The sequence below is a fragment of the Xyrauchen texanus genome, chromosome 12, assembly GCF_025860055.1.
Source record: "Xyrauchen texanus isolate HMW12.3.18 chromosome 12, RBS_HiC_50CHRs, whole genome shotgun sequence".
NCBI lineage: Eukaryota > Metazoa > Chordata > Actinopteri > Cypriniformes > Catostomidae > Xyrauchen > Xyrauchen texanus.
Window position 1 is genome coordinate 43,734,886 of NC_068287.1, and position 12,456 is coordinate 43,747,341.

General features: G+C 38.0%; 1 protein-coding gene across 4 annotated transcripts in view; it reads left to right on the plus strand.

The window, feature by feature from the left end:
- Positions 1-7,575: 7,575 nt before the first annotated feature.
- The window catches only part of LOC127653027 (zinc finger protein GLIS2-like), a 58,661-nt gene continuing 53,780 nt past the window's right edge, over positions 7,576-12,456 (plus strand). For all 4 annotated transcript variants that reach the window (XM_052139511.1, XM_052139512.1, XM_052139513.1 and 1 more), the window contains exon 1: positions 7,576-8,327. The gene's annotated coding sequence lies outside the window, so the exon portion shown is untranslated. The remainder of the gene's footprint in view (positions 8,328-12,456) is intronic.

Below are 12,456 nucleotides of genomic sequence, written 5' to 3' on the forward strand. Positions count from 1 at the left end.
ATAAAATGTTTGACCTGTCCATATCATAAAATGCAGAAGTGTAAAATATGTTCAGTTAAAAATTAACATTTGCTTCATTGTGTATTTATAATGCCTGACAATAAGTATATGCTTTTTATTTTGCATTTTAGCATGGAAATACATTTTGCGGGACTTTGAAAATTAAAAGTGGGCTCAGTCATTTCTGTTTATGTCGTTTCGGACTTTGTGACACATGCAGCATCGTTCAAACGCAATAATGTTTAATTCTATCAGAAAGACTCGCAGTTTTGAGTGAAATGTAAGATGACATTTATTTGATGAATATAAAACAGTAATGTCCCTCTTTGGTGTAGGGCCCACCTGGCAGTCCGAAGAAGTTGTACTCGGAACCGTCATATCCTGCCGGAGATTGGAGGCAGGGGCGAGGAGCCTACCCCCGTGCAGGACAGGACTCAACAGGTGGTGGTGGGGTGGAGGAGGTTGACATGTTAGTGCACTGAAACAGCAATGTGATTGTGAGCAGACTTATGAAGCAATGGCTTACATGTGATTGGCTGGGAATTACCCAGCTAATGTTGCGATGATGCACAGCCGTTAATCTTCCCGCTAGAACTACGCTGCGCTTACATTTACCAATGCCATTGTAGAAATTCAATATTCAAATATCAATGAGTGAAAATGTCCAATAACAGGGCGGTTACTGAGATTAAGCGAGTACTGTTCGGCTGGTCATGTGATTCTAACATGGCCGCCCCCATGTGCGGACCCTCTCCATGTAGAATAAAACCGCTTTTATAAGGCTACTGACATGACTGGAGTCTTCATCTCATGTATATGTTTGTATATATTTATGTATTAAAATAACTAATAATTTCTAAGAGGTAAAACTTTTATTCATTTGGGAAATATGACTGAGTGCGCCTTTAATCTCTGATTAATAGTTTTGCTCTATTTAGGGTCGCTAATCAAGTTAGCACATTTGTGGCATTTCCTTGTTTCCATTGAGGCACTCCAGATGTTTTATAGCTTTCTAACATCATGCTGGATAACATGGATTATCTGGTTTTGTTCACACCAGCTTGAGCTCATGATGTCATTAAAGCAAAGGAGAGACGAACCAAAATTCATGTAAATATTTCAATGAATCTTTTCACTCAAATTAATGAGAAAATAATGCAAAAAATGAAAAACTTGAAAATCTGTCAAGCATTTGATAATTTCTGTCAGCTATTTATTTAAGATTGAAGACCTAATGCACATGTCATTATGCCATTAAATCATCTTAAACATATAAAATCACAAATATCATTTTAATTATATAGAATGTTTAAAGAGACTTTTATTAATTTGGTAAAAAGGGTTAACTCGTGCAGGGTAAGAGCAGCAAATAAGAAAGAGAAAATCGTAATAAATGAAGATCTATTACAACATTAAAACATGCTAATAATGCAGTGGATGCTAATCATATTTATTACAATATAATGCACCAAAAGTGATGTCATTAGGCCTATAATTCATTAAAACATACCAACTTATTACAACAATTGACCTTTTATTGTCTAATGGAGAGGATAAAAACGTATCTATTTATTTTATTATTATTATTTGGTTATATTTGTCCATTTGCAGAGGTTGAGTGCAGGTGTAAACAGCTGCCCTCTAGTGGTCAACTTTAGTTCAAATCCTCATCTGTCTCAGGGATATTGATGGCATACTGTATAATAGAGCTTTAAGGGTTCGGCTATGTAAAATAACAAATGTGTTATTAATGTAATATAATTGCTGTAGACTACTACAATATATATATTTTTGTTTTTTTAGGTAGAAGCTACCAGAAAATGATATATATATATATATTATAAATTTTTTTTTAAATCTCATTATAATTAATTAGCCAGTAACGAGTTAACTGTGGTGTTCCTCAAGGGTCTATTCTGGCTCCCATTTTATTCTCACTATACATGCTACCACTGGGCTCAATTTTTAGGAAGCATGGAGTGTCTTTTCATTTTTATGCAGATGACACCCAAATCTATCTCCCCTTGAAACGAAATGACAAGCAAGGCCTAGAAACTTTGCTTGCCTGTTTAACTGATGTACGATCTTGGATGTCCTTGAATTTCTTGCACTTAAATGAGAGTAAGACTGAAGCAATTGTTTTTGGCCCCTCTGTGGGTAAAGCAAACCCGACTACTGACTACTGATTATTTAAACTCTTATATCAAACCCACTGTGAAAAATTTGGGAGTTCTTTTTGATTCATCTCTCAAGTTTGACCAACAAATAAATTCTGTAGTAAAGTCTTGTTTTTCCATCTTAAACTTCTGTCCAAAGTTAAAACTTTTCTATCTTTTAACGATCTTAAAACTGTCACACATGCTTTTGTTTTATCTCGTTTGGACTACTGTAATTCACTATATATTGGATTACCCCAATCCTCCATGTCACGGCTTCAGATGGTCCAAAATGCCGCAGCCAGGTTTTTAACTGGGGTTCGTAGACGAGAACACATTACTTTGATATTATTGTCTTTAAATTGGGTTGCCAGTGTGTTATAGAGTTGAATTTAAAATTTTGCTGCTAGTATTTAAGGCTTTGACTGGTCTGGCACCATCCTATCTGTCAGATCTTGTAAATGTAAAAAAGTCAATAAGAGCCTTGCGATACTCAGACAGCATTATACTGTCATATCCCAGATCGAGATTGAAGTTGCGAGGTGATCGTGCATTTTCAGTGGCCGGTCCTAGGATATGGAATAGTCTTCCTTTATCTGTGAGGTCTGCAACGTCTGTACATGATTTTAAATCTAAGCTACAGGCTTATCTTTTAACTCTTGCATTTCACTCATAACTTTCGCTAAACCCTAACCTAGTGTTTTATTGTCTGTTACTGTATTGTGTGTGGTTTGTTTTATACTTTTTCATTTGTACAGCACAGTGGTCAACTTCTGTTGTGTTTATTTGTGCTTTATAAATAAATAAATGAAAATGAAATGAAATGTTTGGAATAATGTTCAGATTTTGCTCTTATAGAAAGCAATTGGAACTTTTATTCACCAAAGTGGCATTCAACTGATCACAATGTATATTCAGAACATTAATAACGTGTAATCCTTGTTATTCTAGCGGTCAGTTTGTCCAGATACTCCGGTGATCTTTCACCCCACACTTCCTGTAGCACTTGACCTTTCACCCCACACTTCCTGTTGCACTTGACCTTTCACCCCACACTTCCTGTAGCACTTGACCTTTCACCCCACACTTCCTGTAGCACTTGACCTTTCACCCCACACTTCCTGTAGCACTTGCCATAGATGTGTGTGTCTTGTCGGGCACTTCTCACACACCTTACAGTCTAGCTGATCCCACAAAAGCTCAATGGGGTTAAGATCCGTAACACTCTTTTCCAATTATCTGTTGTCCAATGTCTGTGTTTCTTTGCCCACTCAAACCTTTTCTTTTTGTTTTTCTGTTTCAAAAGTGTCTTTCTTTGCAATATTTCCCATAATGCACCCCTGAGTCTTCTCTTTACTGTTGTACATGAAACTGGTGTTGAGCAGGTAGAATTCAATGAAGCTGTCAGCGGAGGACATGTGAGGCGTCTATTTCTCAAACTAGAGACTCTGATGTACTTATCCTCTTGTTTAGTTGCACATCTGGTCCTTCCACATCTCTTTCTGTCCTTGTTAGAGTCAGTTGTGCTTTGTCTTTGAAGACTGTAGTTACAACTTTGTGTGAAATCTGCAGTTTTCTGGCAATTTCAAGCATTGTGTCGCCTTCATTCCTCAAAACAATGATCATCACCGATCCTCCACCAAATTTCAGAGACACAGTGGCTTGAAGGCCTCTCCATGTCTCCCGCTAACCGTTAGACGACCAGGTGGAGGATCGGTGATGATCTGGGGTGCTTCAGCAAGTCTGGAATTGGGCAGATTCGTCTTTCAAAGGATGCATGTATCAAACCACGTACAAGAATATCCTGGAAGAAAACTTCCTTCTGCTCAGACCATGTTCCCCAAGTCTCAGGATTGGTTTTTCCAGCAGGATCGAGACCCTGTCATGGGCAGCCCAATCTCCAAACCTGTACCCCATTGAAAATCTCTGGAATGTGATCAAGAGGAAGCTGGATGGACACAAGCCTCCAAACAAAGCCGAGCTGCTTGAATTTTTGCACCAGGCATCTCTTTTGTTATTTAGTTGACATTTTCAGCAAATAAATGCTCTAAATTAAAACATTTATATTTGTAATTTGGGAAAAATGTGTTCAGAACTTTATAGAATAAAACAAACATGTTCATTTTATTCAAACACAGACTGAGTAACAGAGAAACTGACTGCAGTGGTCTCTTTATTATTTCCAGAGCTGTATATATATATATATATATATATATATATATATATATATATATATATATATATATATATTAATAAAAACATTTTTTAAATAAAATATTAATACTAGTACAATATATACACTCACAGACAACTTTATTAGTAACACTGTACAGCTACTTATTCATGCAATTATCTAATCAGCCAATCGTGTGGCAGCAGTGCATTAAATCATGCAGATACGGATCAGGAGCTTCAGTTAATGCTCACATCAAACATCAGAATGTGTGTATATATGTATATGTACTGTATATATGAATAAAACAGCAGCAGTCTTGAAGATGATATGATCAGTGGGCAGGGCACTACAGTCTGATGCTGACTGGTTTTGTATTCAGCTGGTTTAATGAGTGTGCACCAAGTGTGCCACACAAACCCTCAAAAGTGAAGCCAAAACGTCTCGTTTGCCCCCCGGTGACTGGTCCTAGTATAGGTCATAAACCCCGCCTCCCCATGTTATTCAACTGGACGTGAGACCAACTAAACAATTAAATTACACTTCACATATCTTTTTTCCAAAGATAGTTTCTGTCATTTACTGTCGTTTCTATCACTTGATGTCATTTCATGTGTTTGTTTTCAAAATAAGTTTGTTTTTAGTTATTTGATGCTATAAAAACAGTGCTGTGACATCATGATTGACAGCTGTGATTGACAGGTTCTCTGAGCGAAGTAGTCACTGAAGCAACAACTGACTTTTTTTCGGGATCTTCAGAGGACTGAGGAGATTGGAGCTTTAAATTTAATATCTACATTTCTATAATTAAATATTTCACACCGTCATAATTCAAAAGTCAAAAGTGCAGGGGCGTGTGCTTGCGATTGATTCAGCGAGAGTGAGGGCGGGGCCTTGATTTCGCGGCTTTACTTCCTGCTCACTACCGCGCAGGTCTGGTCCCGAAATCGCAACTGCGCAGACTCAAGTCCCAAGATGTCAGCGCCATATCGGGACACTGGCGGCTTCAGTTCTCACCAATGGAAAAGAGCGAAGGGGCGTCGGCCATCTTTTTTTACAGTCTATGGTGTGCACACTCGACTGGGGTAATTCCCAATCCTCCACAAAGTCTTTCAGCAGTCCCGTGCATGCTATGGGTGAAATCCATTCAACCAGACATTTGAACTTGAAAATGATCTGCACTGTGAGATGTGACGTTGTTACCCTAAAGAGCTCTTTTTAGCAGATCTGACCCAAATTACTTTTTGTTGGCACAATCTAATGTAGTCAGGTTGATTCAGTCATATTAAATCATATTTGGTTACCTGACAAAATGTTTTTTATGGTATACATATTTTGGCGTTTACTTTGTATTTTATCATGTAATTAATATTATATCAAAAAGATCAATATTATCTTATCACATCATTTAATTAGGATAACCTTTTCATTACATTCAATTAAAGCAGTATTATTATTTTAAATATTATTATATAAATAAATGTTGTGAAAGTAAGAGCATTTACAATAAAGCAATATAATGATGTCAGCTGACTACCTGAATGTACTGAATGACCAGGTTATCCCATCAATGGGTTTTATCTTCCCTGACAGGACAGGCATATTCCAGGACAACAATGCCAAAATTAATCGGGCTCAATAGTGAAAGAGTGGTTCAGGGAGCATGAGGAGTCATTTACACACATGAATTGGCCACCACAGAGTCCTGATCTTAACCCCATTGAAATACCGTCATCAATACAAGATCTTGGCCAAAAAACTAAAGGAACTCTGGATGGAAATAAATGTATCATAAGGTTGTCGAAACAATGCCAGGAGGAATGCGCACAGTAATCAAAACTAAAGGCGGTCCAACGAAATATTAGAGTGGGACTTTTATTTTGCCCAGGAAGTTAAATTTGTTTTTACATCATAGAAATAATAGCAAAGATTGTATGAAAATAAAAATGCTTTCTCATTATACTAGTATTATTATTTAAAATCTCTTATATATTATCATTTTAGTTATTATTATTATTATCTAATCAAATTATTTGAAAATCAAATGATCACTTAAATTATTTGATTATTAAAAAATAAATATTTTTTTAAATTATATTTTATCATATTATATTAAATTTTAAATACATTATTGCATGATTTTAATAATATTATTTACATCATAGTGTGTGGGCATACGACACAAAGAAACGATTTTATAATTATATTAGTAATATTATTTTATTTGATCTTTATAAAAATAACTTAGTACCACAGAACAGCACATAAAGATGTTCTCTATTTTATATTATTATTATATTATATAATATTTTCACATATAATTTTACGTCATATAAATAATAGCAAAGATTGTATGAAAAAAATGTATCATTATACTAGTAGTGTTATTATATATATATATATATATATATATATATATATATATATATATATATATATATATATGATCAATTGAATTATTTGATTATCAAGAAATAAATATTTTTTAAATAATATATTATCATTTTATTAGTATTATAATTATCTATTTTTTATTATTCTTATATCATAACATTTATAGAATATAATAAATGATTAATAATCAAATTAATAACCAAATTATCAATTCAATTATTTGATTATCAAGTATTTTGGTAAAATAATATATTATTAATTATATTAGTATTATTATTATTATGTCATAACATTTATAGAATATAATCAATTATTAATAATGAAATTAATAACCAAACAATCAATTCAATTATTTGATTATCAAGAAATAAATATTTTTTAAATAATATATTATTTATATTAGTATCATTATTATTATCTATTTATTATTATATCATATATGAAATTCCCCCAGTTCCCTTGCTACTACAGAAAAACACAGGAAAATACTCTATTATATTATATTATAAATTATATTATATTATATTATATATACTTTTAGTTTTAAAGAAAAGTCCAGGATATCCTCTTTAATGCACCAGGACTTAAAAGAGTAGCATGTATGATCTCAGAGATATCAATTAAACCAATGTCCATTACTGGACTAATATAAATGGCGATGTAGAGGGTCTCAAGAAGGTAATGTTTATGGATGCTTTGGCAATGTAAAGCTCTATTACCATGCCAATAAAAAACCTTGAGAGAGCTGTCGGGAGGGAGGGAGAGAGGGAGGGGAGCTTCTCTGGATGTGAGCCCAGGCCGGCCCTCCTCGTCGCTGGATGGGGCGGAGCAGCACACATGCGCTGAGCTGGCAGATCTACTGCGCTCCCGCTCGCTGTGCCCGTGGTGAGGAGAGGGAGACACGGATAGGCTCGCGTCCGGGGTGCTGCTGGAGACCCACTTCACCACTCACCGTCTCCAAGGACAACATTCAGGCCCCTGGACAGGAAACGACCTGAACAATATACCGGACCCGACACGGAGACACGATCTGGTCACAAAGCGGAAAAGCGGGACGTCTCCTCTCCATCGGCTTTGCGCACGACCAGCCATTAAAACCCTCTCTGGACCAGCGTCGCGAGCAAGCGAAGCACACTGATGCCAACACAGCGATCACTATACTAATCCACTACGACATATTTATGTTGTTGTTTTTTTTCTTGAGCATGATTATTCATCTTTTATTCCAGGATAGATAATAACATTACGGACACTGCACTTGGTGTTGACGCACATTTAACGAGTTTCAGGCTCATTGCAATATCCTCATGGTCTGAAACTGATATAAACTATCGATCTGTTGCATTCACGCTCGTTGTGCTTTTTAGTAACACTGTCACATGTATGCCGACAAGGGTCTGATTGGTTTCAGACTGCATTAGATTATTCAGCCACTGGTGACAGTGTCTTACAGAGCTTTCTCCATTAATATAACCTGGGGGCCTTCTTTAAAACCGACTCTATATTTTGCAATCAAAAGGAATTGGATCAATCATTCTCCCTGGAAAGTTAAAGGTGGAGACCAGGTGCCTGGGTCAAAACACATCCAGGAGGTTTTTCTGAAGGTAAGCCAGTCTAATGAACTCAAATGGCACAGCAAGCTTGCATCATTGCTTTTGGGTGCATTTACATGCCAGATTTGGGGGGATTTGTGTCAATATAAGCATGCATTTATAGTGTTTGTCCATTGAGCACAGTCAGTTCGGGTAGCATAAAGACCCTGACCTATTTTCAACAGTGTGCTGTCAGTTTATGCCCAGTTTCAGTGTCATCTCTGGGATTTTTGAGGAGCTGACGCCTCTAGTACGTGCAGAGATAGAGAAACTACGTTTCCACCATTTTTCACCAATGTTGTAACTGTCTGAAAGCATGTAGGAGATCTCAAAATGTGCAAGTTGCTAGACTGAGAAAATCTAGTATGCGACTTTGTTGTTGTTTTGGGCTGCTTATCATATTCCAGACATGGTTCAATCACAGATGTTGATAAAATGCTAGTCTAAAATGAAAATACTTACATTTTCAAACCCATATGAATTATCTTGCTTCTGTGGAACAAAAAAGGAGATGTTTGGCAGAATGTCCGAGCACTTTTCTTCCATACGATGGAAGTTGATGGTGACCAGGAGTTGTCAAGCTCCAAAAAGGACAATAAAGCTCCATAAAAGTTGTCCATAGGACGTATAATCAGTGGTCGGCCAATTGAGGATCGCCGATACCGATAATCGGTAAAACCGATATTTCGGTCCACCTCTACTTGTAATAGCTTATATAATACCTTAAGTGTGAGACTGAAATTTGAGTCATTATTTATTTGCCCTGAAAATCTTTTTGTGTTCCACAAAGTCATTTTGGAACAACACGAGGGTGAGTAAACATGTTTTGGTGAACTATCCCTTTAAGATCATCTTTGGATAATGATTCATAGATTTAGATTTATAGACATAAACGAAAAGCTTAATATCACGCTGAAATATTGCATCCAATTACGGCCAATGTATTGTTATTGTCCATCTATGGTGGTTTGGGCTTGGATATAAAGTAGTCATCATCCAATTAGGCAATTCCTCTGTCCCTGTGCTTAATTGTGAGCACAATTGAGATGTGGCTTGGAACAGAGCCTGTCCTCATTGGCTAGTTCACATGGGGTCATTGATAAAGAAGATGCCTGCCAGGACGTTGTTAACCAACTGAGAGAGGGGCAGCTCGCATTGGGGGGACAATAACACTCTTGCGTAAAGCTTGTGCATTGGGCTCATTGCTTGATTGTGCAAACTGCCTACTGTTTTGTGTACCTGTTGGCATTTGTGATGTTTGATTGCATCTCTTGAAGGCAGAATGGGCCTTTTGTAAATTTGGAGAGGGGATTTTCTGTATGTGTAGTTTGTATAAAGGATTTCATGGCATTTTGACCTCTCTAGCCCTCCCGTGGTTTGACCATTTCTCGAAACCTGTAAAGAACATGCCGGGTCTTATTTGACCACCAATGCGCTTTGCATTGTAATATTATATACGTATATGATAAATAAGCACATTTCCCATGCAATTCTCATAACTCTTTTTTTTTTTAAGAAAAGAAACAACGTGCAAACGTGGTCCACCATCTGAAAAAATGTGAGAATCCCTGCACTAAAGTGAACCAAACTGGCCAGATGTCCTTTGTACGCCCTGCCTGGCCAAATCTAGACCTGCAAACAGACCCGTGGAGTGCAGATAATGTCAGTCATACTGTATGTGTGTGTGTGTGTGTGTGTGTGTGTGTGCGCACAGCTTTGTGCCTTATGCTGTTGTACAAACATTGCATATTATTGCCGTGAGTCCTCGCTTCTCCATATGTGTTCTTCCAGCTGTGTGTGCTGGCTTTGAGTTTTCATGATGCAAACCGATAGCTCTGCAGTAGGACTGTCTGTTTCACAATGTGCTAACGTACTGAAGGTAACTGTCGCTCCTTTGAGTACTGAGATATGTTACTGCCACAGTAACGCAAGAAGGCACATTGTGCTAAACCTTGGCAATGCTTTGGTCAAGCATTCACATCTGAATACATGCACTTGCGTAACGTATGTTTCTGGCCTCATTCTTTATTATTACAATCATTTCCCCACATTTTAGAATAACAGTTAAGTCATCAATAATGACCTTGTGTGACCCCGCATCCACATACGTGGACATTGTATTTTATCTTTGCTATGTGCAACGCATTATTTAAATTAATGTAAAGTGACTGAATACTGTTCATAACATTGATTTAAGGGTTAAACTTCTTAAATGAGGCTGGACTGGTAATGTGGCATACCGGGCATTTTCCCAGTGGGCCGATCAGGGGCGCAATGCCCATCGGGAGAACCGAGCAGGCCGGTGGTTCGTCTGCAAAACGTGCCGCGATAAGCAACAATGAGCCGCCGCGTGATGCAGAACGGACCACAAAACAGCGCCGTGATATGCAGAAAAGGACAGCGAACACCCCCCTCCACATCATTTGGCTCACTCCAACACAAACCCCCCAAACCTAACGTAGTGCCTCCACTGGTGCTGCATGTTCACAGCTCCTCCAGCGTTTGCTCCAAACCCCTCACAGACCAGAAAGCATGAGAGAGTCGTGACCAAATGACTCTTTTTTTTATGAATCACCCGAAAAGAACAGAGGGTCTGAAGTGAACGCAGGAGCTCAGTTTAGCAGTTCGAATCAAAGTCACTTTCAGAGGTTTATATGGAGTTAGGATGAAAATAAGGTGCATTTCGAACTGTTCTGAGACCAGTGCAGACAGACAGCACACTGGAGGTTAAGTCATTCCCTACATAGGGTGCAAGGGGATATCCTATAGCTCTCTATGCATCTAAGTTCATTCACTTCTAAAATACAGTCAAAAGTTCAGTTTCAGGCTGCAGATGATGTTTGGATCACTCAACATGTTTGACACACATGGGACAATGATCATCAGCACATAGATTCACAATTTATAATGTATCATTTTATTTAAACATGGTTGGCAGTGATTGGATGATGCTGGACATTACTTTGAACAATAATTAATTATGCTAATTGTTTAGCATTCTAGTTTCAGTAGCTTTTCTTTAGTATTATTGATTTAGTATTATTCACAACTTAGTCCCACTGTCCACACACGTGGACATCAATTCATTTTGAATGCTTGGAAATACCACAAAACACTACAAAAGAGTTGCACAAACGTAGCTTATAGGAGCACAGACAGAGTCCTGACACACAGACCAGTGAAAACCACCCTCTCTCGCTGGGCTTGGACCATGCATTTTTCTGCAACCACTAATCACAGCGTGGCCTCACCGTTTCCTCTTGGAACGTTTCACTCTTGTCCTCCCTGCTGCACTGAGCCTGTTCCCGCCTCGGCCCAAGGACCCTTTGCTCTCCCCTTCAGCACCTCCGTGGGACAGTTTTGCATACACAGCTCACAGCCCTCCTTTCTTCCACTTATTTCTACATTCTCTGGTTTCTTTTCTGCCTTTAAGCCTTTCAATTTCTCCTTACAATCTCTGCAACAGAATGGGAGGAAGTTCGAACAGAAAAAAATGCTACAGGAAGTGAAACTGAAAAGAAGTCCATAGCTCAGCGGTTCTAAATTTGAAGCTATGTTATATGATAATGTTAAATAATGCTAGAGCAATAAATTTAAGCTAGGGCGATTAACTGGCTGATATTTGGCCATTTTTGCGATTATAACAAACTCGGCTGAATAGAAGTGGTAGTTCCCCCTTGTGTCAGTTCTACTAACCTTGGTGGTAGTTACTAATTTGGCATACCGGGCATTTTCCCGGTGGGCCGACGCACTTTGGGGCCATTTAGGGGCGGACTGGCCATCGGGAGACCCGAGCGGGACGGTGGGTCGGACGCGAAACATGCCAAATGAGCTGCGATAAGCTAAAATGAGCCGGCGCTTTATGCAGAATGGACCACAAAACGGCACCGCGATATGCAGAAAAGGACAGCGAACAACAACTTTTGGGCCAGTTGCTATGTACTTTTGGGCAAGTTGCTATGTACTTTTGGGCAAGCTCCTGTTGCCCACCCCTAGTGCCACTCATGATTGCATACTCCAAATTGTGTTATTTTGTCGTTTTAATGACACATATTGTTCTAAAATGTGTAACAAAGAACAAGTAAGTGTTCCAGACTTTTTACTGGTAGCTAGTTTATATTGCTAAATAACCCCTATACAT